Raw genomic sequence first — 16,196 nt, 5'->3', positions numbered from 1 at the left:
TGAGCCTCCTAGCCTCCTAAATGTTGCGATCAATTGGGGGTCAAGCAGCCTGGGTGCAGTGCGGGCACCACTCCTGTGAGAGAGTGCCGTGGCTCGGCTATCACACGTGCCTCACACGATCACATGATTTATGTATATGTCATCAGTTGGGAACCCTTATCCGACCATGATATATAGGAATGTCAAATATTGTGATGAGGTTTAATAGGTTGTACATCACTTTTTACAGTTTCCTTTATGTTGCCAGGGTACAATGAAATTTAGTGTGTCTAGGGATGTGGCTAAGAGTGTGGCCCCAAATTCTTCCACAGGACGCTACATATGCTACATGGTCTGTTCCACTTTACCTTCTTTGGCTGTTGGGAGGTATGGCTATAACTGTACTCCTGGACACTGGATCAGCTATGACTGACACATATCATAGTTTGGATGTGGATGTACTGGTCAATATAGATTTGTAGCTGTATGACAGCTGTAGTGTCACAGATTGATGTCTCATAGTCTGTGATACCATTGCCCATCCACAATACACAATGGCGTCATCCAGCAGCTGCTTCTCGACGGTGGATTTCAGTCGGTATGGATAGCTGAAGCTTCGTTGACTTGAGATAATATTTTATATGGGGATCACCTTCTAGAAGAGGACACATTTTTCACCTAGTCACCTTTCATTCAGTTTCATTGCATAGCATATCCTTTATCTGCTGCCAATAAGTTGTGCATTCACATTGTCGATTGTAACATTACATTATTTTTTCCCTTTCTTTTTTTATTATAACATGGATACAAAAGACCTGTTTTACAGTAAAATCTCTGGTCCAAAATCAAAGACATGTGGGATGGATTGCACAATGCTTTGAATCACATTACAGGAAACCGCATTCTGACATTACTTTCATTGGGAAGAAACATATTTTTGAAGCTGAAGATATAGCCCATGGGGGAATAAGGGTAAGGTAAAAACAGAGGAAAATAAATACTAGGAGTGAAGACAGCAAGAAATGCCAAGTTTTTCAAGAATTTATATAGAAATATACTTTAAATTGGTTTTCCTTGCAATTTCATATTATGAAAATGTTGTCTTCTACAGATGCAGCAGATCCCCGTTGGCTTTTTATATAGTGCGCTGGAAAATTCACTAGTAATATCAGCTATGCTGCAGAGCTAAATTAACTTGTGATCCAAGAGCTAACACAGGATACGCAGCATTTTACAATGGTTTCACCGTAAAACTGACTTTTATATTTAAAAAAGCATTCTCTTATGGTTGGTGCACAGAGGGGGGAACTAGGGAAAGTTAATAATGTAAACTTAACTCACAAAGAGACTGAGTATGTGCATGAATTCACAAGCATATAGCCAGAGGCATAGCAGTACTGGGTGCAAAGTAAGATTAATAATCTTTATTTTTATATAGCGCTAACATATTCTGCAGCGCTTTACAGTTTGCACACATTATCATCGCTGTCCCCGATGAGGCTCACAATCTAAATTCCCTATCAGTATGTCTTTGGAATGTGGGAGGAAACCGGAGTACACGGAGGAAACCCACGCAAACACGGGGAGAACATACAAACTCCTTGTAGATGTTGTCAATGGTGGGATTCGAACCCAGGACTCCAGCGCTGCAATGCTAACCACTGAGCCACCGTGCTGCCCAAGAGGTACTATATGCACCCCGGTCCTGAAACTTGTGGGCGTCATGGGTCCTACAGAACAATCATAAACAATCTTATATTATACATGGCATGTAATGGGTGGTGGAGGCGCTTTCTGCATATACCCATAATGCACATACCCATGTTCCATCACATCCCATATTTCAGAAAAGTGCAAGTCCTGGAAGCATTCTCTAAAAGAGTAAAGAATGTAGGTATAGGCAATTTATATGGGTCTGTAGTATACATCTGTAGGGGCTCAGCATGACGCTGTATAGGGTCTGTAATATACATCTGTAGGGGCTCAGCATGACGCTATATTGGGTCTGTAATATACATCTGTAGGGGCTCAGCATGACGCTATATAGGGTCTGTAATATACATCTGTAGGGGCTCAGCATGATGCTGTACAGGGTCTGTAATATACATCTGTAGGGGCTCAGCATGACGCTGTATAGGGTCTGTAATATACATCTGTAGGGACTCAGCATGACGCTATATTGGGTCTGTAATATACATCTGTAGGGGCTCAGCATGACGCTATATAGGGTCTGTAATATACATCTGTAGGGGCTCAGCATGACGCTGTATAGGGTCTGTAATATACATCTGTAGGGGCTCAGCATGACGCTGTATAGGGTCTGTAATATACATCTGTAGGGGCTCAGCATGACGCTATGTAGGGTCTGTAATATACATCTGTAGGGGCTCAGCATGACGCTGTATAGGGTCTGTAATATGCATCTGTAGGGGCTCAGCATGACGCTATATAGGGTCTGTAATATACATCTGTAGGGGCTCAGCATGACGCTGTATAGGGTCTGTAATATACATCTGTAGGAGCTCAGCATGACGCTGTATAGGGTCTGTAATATGCATCTGTAGGGGCTCAGCATGACGCTGTATAGGGTCTGTAATATACATCTGTAGGGGCTCAGCATGACGCTGTATAGGGTCTGTAATATGCATCTGTAGGAGCTCAGCATGACGCTGTACAGGGTCTGTAATATACATCTGTAGGGGCTCAGCATGACGCTGTATAGGGTCTGTAATATACATCTGTAGGGGCTCAGCATGATGCTGTAGTGGGTCTGTAATATACATCTGTAGGGGCTCAGCATGACGCTATATACACTCACTGGCCACTTTATTAGGTACACCATGCTAGTAAGGGGTTGGACCCCCTTTTGCCTTCAGAACTGCCTCAATTCTTCGTGGCAGAGATTCAACAAGGTGCTGGAAGCATTCCTCAGAGATTTTGGACCATATTGACATGATGGCATCACACAGTTGGCGCAGATTTGTCGGCTGCACATCCCTGATGCGAATCTCCCGTTCCACCACATCCCAAAGATGCTCTATTGGATTGAGATCTGGTGACTGAGGAGGCCATTTGAGTACAGTAAACTCATTGTCATGTTCAAGAAACCAATCTGAGATGATTCGAGCTTTATGACATGGCGCATTATCCTGCTGAAAGTAGCCATCAGATGTTGGGTACATTGTGGTCATAAAGGGATGGACATGGTCAGCAACAATACTCAGGTAGGCTGTGGCGTTGCAACGATGCTCAATTGGTACCAAGGGGCCCAAAGAGTGCCCAGAAAAAATTCCCCACACCATGACACCACCACCACCAGCCTGAACCGTTGATACAAGGCAGGATGGATCCATGCTTTCATGTTGTTTACGCCAAATTCTGACCCTACCATCCGAATGTCGCAGCAGAAATCGAGACTCATCAGACCAGGCAACGTTTTTCCAATCTTCTACTGTCCAATTTCGATGAGCTTGTGCAAATTGTAGCCTAAGTTTCCTGTTCTTAGCTGAGAGGAGTGGTACCCAGTGTGGTCTTCTGCTGCTGTAGCCCATCTGCCTCAAAGTTCGACGCACTGTGCGTTCAGAGATGCTCTTCTGCCTACCTTGGTTGTAACGGGTGGCAATTTGAGTCACTGTTGCCTTTCTATCAGCTCGAACCAGTCTGCCCATTCTCCTCTGACCTCTGGCATCAACATGGCATTTCCGGCCACAGAACTGCCGCTCACTGGATTTTTTTTCTTTTTCGGACCATTCTCTGTAAACCCTAGAGATGGTTGTGCGTGAAAATCCCAGTAGATCAGCAGTTTCTGAAATTCTCAGACCAGCCCTTCTGGCACCAACAATCATGCCACGTTCAAAGGCACTCAAATCACCTTTCTTCCCCATACTGATGCTCGGTTTGAACTGCAGGAGATTGTCTTGACCATGTCTACATGCCTAAATGCACTGAGTTGCCGCCATGTGATTGGCTGATTAGAAATTAAGTCTTAACACACAGTTGGACAGGTGTACCTAATAAAGTGGCCAGTGAGTGTAGGGTCTGTAATATACATCTGTAGGGGCTCAGCATGACGCTATATAGGGTCTGTAATATACATCTGTAGGGGCTCAGCATGACGCTGTATAGGGTCTGTAATATGCATCTGTAGGGGCTCAGCATGACGCTGTATAGGGTCTGTAATATACATCTGTAGGGGCTCAGCATGATGCTGTAGTGGGTCTGTAATATACATCTGTAGGGGCTCAGCATGACGCTATATAGGGTCTGTAATATACATCTGTAGGGGCTCAGCATGACGCTGTATAGGGTCTGTAATATACATCTGTAGGGGCTCAGCATGACGCTGCATAGGGTCTGTAATATGCATCTGTAGGGGCTCAGCATGACGCTGTATAGGGTCTGTAATATACATCTGTAGGGGCTCAGCATGATGCTGTAGTGGGTCTGTAATATACATCTGTAGGGGCTCAGCATGACGCTATATAGGGTCTGTAATATACATCTGTAGGGGCTCAGCATGACGCTGTATAGGGTCTGTAATATGCATCTGTAGGGGCTCAGCATGAAGCTGTATAGGGTCTGTAATATACATCTGTAGGGGCTCAGCATGACGCTGTATAGGGTCTGTAATATACATCTGTAGGGGCTCAGCATGACGCTATGTAGGGTCTGTAATATACATCTGTAGGGGCTCAGCATGACGCTGTATAGGGTCTGTAATATGCATCTGTAGGGGCTCAGCATGACGCTATATAGGGTCTGTAATATACATCTGTAGGGGCTCAGCATGACGCTGTATAGGGTCTGTAATATGCATCTGTAGGGGCTCAGCATGACGCTGTATAGGGTCTGTAATATCATAGAATCATAGAATCATAGAATGGTAGAGTTGGAAGGGACCTCCTGGGCCATCTGGTCCAACCCCCTGCTCAAAGCAGGATTCGCTAAATCATCCCAGTCAGATGTCTGTCCAGCCTCTGTTTGAAGACTTCCATTGAAGGAGAACTCACCACTTCTCGTGGCAGCCTGTTCCACTCATTGATCACTCTAACTGTCAAAAAGTTTTTTCTAATATCTAATCTGTGTCTCCTCCCATTCAGTTTCATCCCATTGCTTCTAGTCTTTCCTTGTGCAAATGAGAATAAAGTTGATCCTTCTACAATGTGACAGCCCTTTAGATATTTGTAGACAGCTATTAAGTCTCCTCTCAGTCTTCTCTTTTGCAAACTAAACATTCCCAAATCCTGCAACCTTTCCTCATAAGACAGGGTTTGCAGACCGGTCACCATTCTGGTCGCTCTTTTCTGAACTTGCTCCAGTTTGTTGATGTCTTTTTTAAAATGTGGTGCCCAAAACTGGACACAATATTCCAGATGAGGTCTGACCAAAGAGGAGTAGAGGGAAATAATGACTTCACGTGATCTAGACTGTATGCTTCTGTTAATACATCCTAGAATTGCATTTGCCTTTTTTGCTGCTGCATCACACTGTTGACTCATATTCAGTCTGTGATCTATTAGTATACCCAAATCTTTTTCACATGTGCTGTCACTTAGCCCTATTCCTCCCATTCTATATATGCTTTTTACATTTTTATTGCCCAGATGTAGTACTTTGCATTTCTCCCTGTTAAAAACCATTCTGTTAGTTGCTGCCCACTTCTCCAGTTTATTTAAATCTTTTTGAATCCTCTCTCTCTCTTCTCTAGTATTAGCTATCCCTCCTAGCTTTGTGTCATCAGCAAATTTAATCAGTTTACCCTCAATTCCTTCATCTAAATCGTTGATAAAGATGTTGAACAATACAGGGCCCAGGACAGAGCCCTGTGGAACCCCACTTGAGACATTCTTCCAACTGGATGTGCAGCCATTTACGACCACTCTTTGGGTCCGATCACTAAGCCAGTTATGAATCCACCTAACAGTTGCCTTGTCCATTCCATACTTAATCATTTTTTCAATAAGGATTGTATGAGAGACTTTGTCAAATGCTTTGCTGAAGTCAATATATACTATATCTACAGCATTTCCTTGATCCACCCAATCAGTGATACCGTCATAGAAGGAAATTAAGTTAGTCTGACATGACTTATTAGTTACAAACCCATGCTGACTCTGTTTAATCACTTCATTCTTATCCAGGTATTGACATACATGTTGTTTAATAATTTGTTCAAAGATCTTTCCTGGTATAGAAGTCAGACTCACCGGCCTATAGTTACCTGGGTCCACCTTCTTCCCCTTTTTGAAGATAGGAACAACATTTGCTCTTCTCCAGTCTTCTGGCACTTCTCCTGTTCTCCAAGAATTTTCAAAGATTATAGAGAGGGGTTCAAAAATTTCTTCTGCTATCTCCTTCAGTAGTCTGGGGTGTAATTCATCTGGACCTGGAGACTTGAATTCATTTAGGCTAGCTAAGTGTTTCCTCACTATCTTTCTGTTTATAGATATCCTGGATTCTTCTATTCCCTTAATAGGACAGTGAATAACAGTTGATGTTACATTTCCTTTCTGAGAGAAAACAGATGCAAAATAGGAATTTAAAAGTTCAGCCTTCTCAACATCCTGTCTTACCATTTCATCATTTTCATCCTGTAAAAATCCTATAGCATCTTTGACTTTTCTTTTACTTTTGACATATCCCCAAAATCCTTTATTATTGCTTTTGACATCTCTTGCAAGCCTAAATTCATTTTCAGCTTTAGATAATCTGATTTGTGCCCTGCAGGTTCTGCAGACAGCATTATATTCTTCTTTAGATATGCCTCCCTCTTTCCATTTTATAAACATTTTTTTCTTCCTTTTTAGCATGTGCTTAAGTTCTGTGTTCATCCATCCTGGTTTCCTTAACTGCTTCCTATTCTTCCCTCTTTTCGGAATTGTTAACAACTGTGCTTTGAGAATTTCATTTTTCAAGATTTCCCATCCTTCCTGGACATTTTTGTCTTTAAGGATATCCAGCCATTGGATCCCTCCAATTCTCTTTCTGAATCCCTTAAAATCTGCCTTTCTGAAATCTAACCTTGACATCTGAGTCTTCACAGGTCTTCCGCCTCTAGTTATCCAAAATTCTAAAATAGCATGGTCGCTACCTCCTAGGGTCCCAGCCACTTTTACCTCCTCAACCATTTCCTCCCTGTTTATAAGGATTAGATCCAAGGTAGCAGTTCCTCTTGTTTTCTCCCTTACCTTTTGGAAGATAAAGTTGTCAGCAAGAGAGGATAAGAATTTCCTTGACCTGTTAGTTTTGCCTGAGAGAGATTCCCATCTGTATACATATATACATATACATCTGTAGGGGCTCAGCATGATGCTGTAGTGGGTCTGTAATATACATCTGTAGGGGCTCAGCATGACGCTATATAGGGTCTGTAATATACATCTGTAGGGGCTCAGCATGACGCTGTATAGGGTCTGTAATATACATCTGTAGGGGCTCAGCATGACGCTGCATAGGGTCTGTAATATGCATCTGTAGGGGCTCAGCATGACGCTGTATAGGGTCTGTAATATACATCTGTAGGGGCTCAGCATGATGCTGTAGTGGGTCTGTAATATACATCTGTAGGGGCTCAGCATGACGCTATATAGGGTCTGTAATATACATCTGTAGGGGCTCAGCACGACGCAGTATAGGGTCTGTAATATACATCTGTAGGGGCTCAGCACGACGCTGTATAGGGTCTGTAATATACATCTGTAGGAGCTCAGCATGACGCTATATAGGGTCTGTAATATACAGGTGTAGGGGCTCAGCATGACGCTGTATAGGGTCTGTAATATACATCTGTAGGGGCTCAGCATGACGCTATATAAGGTCTGTAATATACATCTGTAGGGGCTCAGCACGACGCTGTATAGGGTCTGTAATATACATCTGTAGGGGCTCAGCATGACGCTGTACAGGGTCTGTAATATACATCTGTAGGGGATCAGCATGACGCTGTATAGGGTCTGTAATATACATCTGTAGGGGCTCAGCATGACGCTATATAGGGTCTGTAATATACATCTGTAGGGGCTCAGCATGACGCTGAATAGGGTCTGTAATATACATCTGTAGGGGCTCAGCATGATGGTATATAGGGTCTGTAATATGCATCTGTAGGGGCTCAGCATGATGCTATATAGGGTCTGTAATATACAGTGGGGCAAAAAAGTATTTAGTCAGTCAGCAATAGTGCAAGTTCCACCACTTAAAAAGATGAGAGGCGTCTGTAATTTACATCATAGGTAGACCTCAACTATGGGAGACAAACTGAGAAAAAAAAATCCAGAAAATCACATTGTCTGTTTTTTTTTCATTTTATTTGCATATTATGGTGGAAAATAAGTATTTGGTCAGAAACAAGCAATCAAGATTTCTGGCTCTCACAGACGTGTAACTTCTTCTTTAAGAGTCTCCTCTTTCCTCCACTCATTACCTGTAGTAATGGCACCTGTTTAAACTTGTTATCAGTATAAAAAGACACCTGTGCACACCCTCAAACAGTCTGACTCCAAACTCCACTATGGTGAAGACCAAAGAGCTGTCAAAGGACACCAGAAACAAAATTGTAGCCCTGCACCAGACTGGGAAGACTGAATCTGCAATAGCCAACCAGCTTGGAGTGAAGAAATCAACTGTGGGAGCAATAATTAGAAAATGGAAGACATACAAGACCACTGATAATCTCCCTCGATCTGGTGCTCCACGCAAAATCCCACCCCGTGGGGTCAGAATGATCACAAGAACGGTGAGCAAAAATCCCAGAACCACGCGGGGGGACCTAGTGAATGAACTGCAGAGAGCTGGGACCAATGTAACAAGGCCTACCATAAGTAACACACTACGCCACCATGGACTCAGATCCTGCAGTGCCAGACATGTCCCACTGCTTAAGCCTGTACATGTCCGGGCCCGTCTGAAGTTTGCTAGAGAGCATTTGGATGATCCAGAGGAGTTTTGGGAGAATGTCCTATGGTCTGATGAAACCAAACTGGAACTGTTTGGTAGAAACACAACTTCTCGTGTTTGGAGGAAAAAGAATACTGAGTTGCATCCATCAAACACCATACCTACTGTAAAGCATGGTGGTGGAAACATCATGCTTTGGGGCTGTTTCTCTGCAAAGGGGCCAGGACGACTGATCCGGGTACATGAAAGAATGAATGGGGCCATGTATCGTGAGATTTTGAGTGCAAACCTCCTTCCATCAGCAAGGGCATTGATGATGAAACGTTGCTGGGTCTTTCAACATGACAATGATCCAAAGCACACCGCCAGGGCAATGAAGGAGTGGCTTCGTAAGAAGCATTTCAAGGTCCTGGAGTGGCCTAGCCAGTCTCCAGATCTCAACCCTATAGAAAACCTTTGGAGGGAGTTGAAAGTCCATGTTGCCAAGCGAAAAGCCAAAAACATCACTGCTCTAGAGGAGATCTGCATGGAGGAATGGGCCAACATACCAACAACAGTGTGTGGCAACCTTGTGAAGACTTACAGAAAACGTTTGACCTCTGTCATTGCCAACAAAGGATATATCACAAAGTATTGAGATGAAATTTTGTTTCTGACCAAATACTTATTTTCCACCATAATATGCAAATAAAATGAAAAAAAACAGACAATGTGATTTTCTGGATTTTTTTTTTCTCAGTTTGTCTCCCATAGTTGAGGTCTACCTATGATGTAAATTACAGACGCCTCTCATCTTTTTAAGTGGTGGAACTTGCACTATTGCTGACTGACTAAATACTTTTTTGCCCCACTGTACATCTGTAGGGGCTCAGCATGACGCTGTACAGGGTCTGTAATATACATCTGTAGGGGCTCAGCATGACGCTGTATAGGGTCTGTAATATACATCTGTAGGGGCTCAGCATGACGCTGAATAAGGTCTGTAATATACATCTGTAGGGGCTCAGCATGACGCTGTATAGGGTCTGTAATATACATCTGTAGGGGCTCAGTATGACGCTATATAGGGTCTGTAATATGCATCTGTAGGGGCTCAGCATGACGCTATATAGGGTCTGTAATATACATCTGTAGGGGCTCAGCATGACGCTGTATAGGGTCTGTAATATACATCTGTAGGGGCTCAGCATGACGCTGTATAGGGTCTGTAATATACATCTGTAGGGGCTCAGCATGACGCTATATAGGGTATGTAATATACATCTGTAGGGGCTCAGCATGACGCTGTATAGGGTCTGTAATATACATCTGTAGGGGCTCAGCATGACGCTATAAAGGGTCTGTCATATACATCTGTAAGGGCTCAGCATGACGCTGAATAAGGTCTGTAATATACATCTGTAGGGGCTCAGCATGACGCTGTATAGGGTCTGTAATATACATCTGTAGGGGCTCAGTATGACGCTATATAGGGTCTGTAATATGCATCTGTAGGGGCTCAGCATGACGCTATATAGGGTCTGTAATATACATCTGTAGGGGCTCAGCATGACGCTGTATAGGGTCTGTAATATACATCTGTAGGGGCTCAGCATGACGCTGTATAGGGTCTGTAATATACATCTGTAGGGGCTCAGCATGACGCTATATAGGGTATGTAATATACATCTGTAGGGGCTCAGCATGACGCTGTATAGGGTCTGTAATATACATCTGTAGGGGCTCAGCATGACGCTATAAAGGGTCTGTCATATACATCTGTAAGGGCTCAGCATGACGCTGTATAGGGTCTGTAATATACATCTGTAGGGGCTCAGCATGATGCTGTATAAGGTCTGTAATATACATCTGTAGGGGCTCAGCATGACGCTGTATAGGGTCTGTAATATGCATCTGTAGTGGCTCAGTATGACGCTATATAGGGTCTGTAATATGCATCTGTAGGGGCTCAGCATGACGCTGTATAGGGTCTGTAATATACATCTGTAGGTGCTCAGCATGACGCTGTATAGGGTCTGTAATATACATCTGTAGGGGCTCAGCATGACGCTGTATAGGGTCTGTAATATACATCTGTAGGGGCTCAGCATGACGCTGTATAGGGTCTGTAATATACATCTGTAGGGGCTCAGCATGAAGCTATATAGGGTCTGTAATATACATCTGTAGGGGCTCAGCATGACGCTGTATAGGGTCCGTAATATACATCTGTAGGGGCTCAGCATGACGCTGTATAGGGTCTGTAATATACATCTGTAGGGGCTCAGCATGACGCTACATAGGGTCTGTAATATACATCTGTAGGGGCTCAGCATGACGCTGTATAGGGTCTGTAATATACATCTGTAGGGGCTCAGCATGACGCTGTATAGGGTCTGTAATATACATCTGTAGGGGCTCAGCATGACGCTGTATAGGGTCTGTAATATACATCTGTAGGGGCTCAGCATGACGCTGTATAGGGTCTGTAATATACATCTGTAGGGGCTCAGCATGACGCTGTATAGGGTCTGTAATATACATCTGTTGGGGCTCAGCATGACGCTGTATAGGGTCTGTAATATACATCTGTTGGGGCTCAGCATGACGCTGTATAGGGTCTGTAATATACATCTGTAGGGGCTCAGCATGACGCTGTATAGGGTCTGTAATATACATCTGTAGGGGCTCAGCATGATGCTGTATAGGGTCTGTAATATACATCTGTAGGGGCTCAGCATGACGCTGTATAGGGTCTGTAATATACATCTGTAGGGGCTCAGCATGACGCTGTATAGGGTCTGTAATATACATCTGTAGGGGCTCAGCATGACGCTGTATAGGGTCTGTAATATACATCTGTAGGGGCTCAGCATGACGCTGTATAGGGTCTGTAATATACATCTGTAGGGGCTCAGCATGACGCTGTATAGGGTCTGTAATATACATCTGTAGGGTCTCAGCATAACAGTATATAGGGTCTGTAATATACATCTGTAGGAGCTCAGCATGACGCTATATAGGGTCTATAATATACATCTGTAGGGGCTCAGCATGACGCTGTATAGGGTCTGTAATATACATCTGAAGGGGCTCAGCATGACGCTGCATAGGGTCTGTAATATGCATCTGTAGGGGCTCAGCATGACGCTGTATAGGGTCTGTAATATACATCTGTAGGGGCTCAGCATGATGCTGTAGTGGGTCTGTAATATACATCTGTAGGGGCTTAGCATGACGCTATATAGGGTCTGTAATATACATCTGTAGGGGCTCAGCACGACGCAGTATAGGGTCTGTAATATACATCTGTAGGGGCTCAGCACGACGCTGTATAGGGTCTGTAATATACATCTGTAGGAGCTCAGCATGACGCTATATAGGGTCTGTAATATACAGGTGTAGGGGCTCAGCATGACGCTGTATAGGGTCTGTAATATACATCTGTAGGGGCTCAGCATGACGCTATATAGGGTCTGTAATATACATCTGTAGGGGCTCAGCACGACGCTGTATAGGGTCTGTAATATGCATCTGTAGGGGCTCAGCATGATGCTATATAGGGTCTGTAATATACATCTGTAGGGGCTCAGCATGACGCTGTACAGGGTCTGTAATATACATCTGTAGGGGCTCAGCATGACGCTGTATAGGGTCTGTAATATACATCTGTAGGGGCTCAGCACGACGCTGTATAGGGTCTGTAATATACATCTGTAGGAGCTCAGCATGACGCTATATAGGGTCTGTAATATACAGGTGTAGGGGCTCAGCATGACGCTGTATAGGGTCTGTAATATACATCTGTAGGGGCTCAGCATGACGCTATATAGGGTCTGTAATATACATCTGTAGGGGCTCAGCACAACGCTGTATAGGGTCTGTAATATACATCTGTAGGGGCTCAGCATGACGCTGTACAGGGTCTGTAATATACATCTGTAGGGGATCAGCATGACGCTGTATAGGGTCTGTAATATACATCTGTAGGGGCTCAGCATGACGCTATATAGGGTCTGTAATATACATCTGTAGGGGCTCAGCATGACGCTGAATAGGGTCTGTAATATACATCTGTAGGGGCTCAGCATGATGGTATATAGGGTCTGTAATATGCATCTGTAGGGGCTCAGCATGATGCTATATAGGGTCTGTAATATACATCTGTAGGGGCTCAGCATGACGCTGTACAGGGTCTGTAATATACATCTGTAGGGGCTCAGCATGACGCTGTATAGGGTCTGTAATATACATCTGTAGGGGCTCAGCATGACGCTGAATAAGGTATGTAATATACATCTGTAGGGGCTCAGCATGACGCTGTATAGGGTCTGTAATATACATCTGTAGGGGCTCAGTATGACGCTATATAGGGTCTGTAATATGCATCTGTAGGGGCTCAGCATGACGCTATATAGGGTCTGTAATATACATCTGTAGGGGCTCAGCATGACGCTGTATAGGGTCTGTAATATACATCTGTAGGGGCTCAGCATGACGCTGTATAGGGTCTGTAATATACATCTGTAGGGGCTCAGCATGACGCTATATAGGGTATGTAATATACATCTGTAGGGGCTCAGCATGACGCTGTATAGGGTCTGTAATATACATCTGTAGGGGCTCAGCATGACGCTATAAAGGGTCTGTCATATACATCTGTAAGGGCTCAGCATGACGCTGTATAGGGTCTGTAATATACATCTGTAGGGGCTCAGCATGACGCTGTATAAGGTCTGTAATATACATCTGTAGGGGCTCAGCATGACGCTGTATAGGGTCTGTAATATGCATCTGTAGGGGCTCAGTATGACGCTATATAGGGTCTGTAATATGCATCTGTAGGGGCTCAGCATGACGCTGTATAGGGTCTGTAATATACATCTGTAGGTGCTCAGCATGACGCTGTATAGGGTCTGTAATATACATCTGTAGGGGCTCAGCATGACGCTGTATAGGGTCTGTAATATACATCTGTAGGGGCTCAGCATGACGCTGTATAGGGTCTGTAATATACATCTGTAGGGGCTCAGCATGACGCTGTATAGGGTCTGTAATATACATCTGTAGGGGCTCAGTATGACGCTATATAGGGTCTGTAATATGCATCTGTAGGGGCTCAGCATGACGCTGTATAGGGTCTGTAATATACATCTGTAGGGGCTCAGCATGACGCTACATAGGGTCTGTAATATACATCTGTAGGGGCTCAGCATGACGCTGTATAGGGTCTGTAATATACATCTGTAGGGGCTCAGCATGACGCTGTATAGGGTCTGTAATATACATCTGTAGGGGCTCAGCATGACGCTGTATAGGGTCTGTAATATACATCTGTAGGGGCTCAGCATGACGCTATAAAGGGTCTGTCATATACATCTGTAAGGGCTCAGCATGACGCTGTATAGGGTCTGTAATATACATCTGTAGGGGCTCAGCATGACGCTGTATAAGGTCTGTAATATACATCTGTAGGGGCTCAGCATGACGCTGTATAGGGTCTGTAATATGCATCTGTAGGGGCTCAGTATGACGCTATATAGGGTCTGTAATATGCATCTGTAGGGGCTCAGCATGACGCTGTATAGGGTCTGTAATATACATCTGTAGGTGCTCAGCATGACGCTGTATAGGGTCTGTAATATACATCTGTAGGGGCTCAGCATGACGCTGTATAGGGTCTGTAATATACATCTGTAGGGGCTCAGCATGACGCTGTATAGGGTCTGTAATATACATCTGTAGGGGCTCAGCATGAAGCTATATAGGGTCTGTAATATACATCTGTAGGGGCTCAGCATGACGCTGTATAGGGTCCATAATATACATCTGTAGGGGCTCAGCATGACGCTGTATAGGGTCTGTAATATACATCTGTAGGGGCTCAGCATGACGCTGTATAGGGTCTGTAATATACATCTGTAGGGGCTCAGCATGACGCTGTATAGGGTCTGTAATATACATCTGTAGGGGCTCAGCATGACGCTGTATAGGGTCTGTAATATACATCTGTAGGGGCTCAGCATGACGCTGTATAGGGTCTGTAATATACATCTGTAGGGGCTCAGCATGACGCTGTATAGGGTCTGTAATATACATCTGTAGGGGCTCAGCATGACGCTGTATAGGGTCTGTAATATACATCTGTTGGGGCTCAGCATGACGCTGTATAGGGTCTGTAATATACATCTGTAGGGGCTCAGCATGACGCTGTATAGGGTCTGTAATATACATCTGTAGGGGCTCAGCATGATGCTGTATAGGGTCTGTAATATACATCTGTAGGGGCTCAGCATGACGCTGTATAGGGTCTGTAATATACATCTGTAGGGGCTCAGCATGACGCTGCATAGGGTCTGTAATATACATCTGTAGGGTCTCAGCATGACACTATATAGGGTCTGTAATATACATCTGTAGGAGCTCAGCATGACGCTATATAGGGTCTATATTATACATCTGTAGTGGCTCAGCATGACGCTGTATAGGGTCTGTAATATACATCTGTAGGGGCTCAGCATGCCGCTATATAGGGTCTGTAATATACATCTGTATGGGCTCAGCATGACGCTGTATAGGGTCTGTAATATACATCTGTAGGGGCTCAGCATGATGCTGTACAGGGTCTGTAATATACATCTGTAGGGGCTCAGCATGACACTATATAGGGTCTGTAATATACATCTGTAGGGACTCAGCATGACGCTATATAGGGTCTGTAATATACATCTGTAGGGGCTCAGCATGACGCTGTATAGGGTCTGTAATATACATCTGTAGGGGCTCAGCATGACGCTGTATAGGGTCTGTAATATACATCTGTAGGGGATCAGCATGAAGCTGTAAAGCGTCTGTCATATACATCTGTAGGGGCTCAGCATGACGCTGTATAGGGTCTGTAATATACATCTGTAGGGGCTCAGCATGACGCTGTATAGGGTCTGTAATATACATCTGTAGGGGCTCAGCATGACGCTGTATAGGGTCTGTAGTATACATCTGTAGGGGCTCAGCATGACACTAGGGTCTGTAATATACATTTGTAGGGACTCAGCATGATGCTATATAGGGTCTGTAATATACATCTGTAGGGGCTCAGCATGACGCTGTATAGGGTCTGTAATATACATCTGTAGGGGCTCAGCATGACGCTGTATAGGGTCTGTAATATACATCTGTAGGGGCTCAGCATGACGCTGTATAGGGTCTGTAGTATACATCTGTAGGGGCTCAGCATGACACTAGGGTCTGTAATATACATTTGTAGGGACTCAGCATGATGCTATATAGGGTCTGTAATATACATCTGTAGTGGCTCAGCATGACGCTGTATAGGGTCTGTA

This window comes from Dendrobates tinctorius, unplaced genomic scaffold, assembly GCF_039654945.1.
Source record: "Dendrobates tinctorius isolate UK_male_01 unplaced genomic scaffold, ASM3965494v1 ptg000370l, whole genome shotgun sequence".
In the NCBI taxonomy this organism is placed as follows: domain Eukaryota; kingdom Metazoa; phylum Chordata; class Amphibia; order Anura; family Dendrobatidae; genus Dendrobates; species Dendrobates tinctorius.
This window is presented reverse-complemented; position numbering follows the sequence as displayed.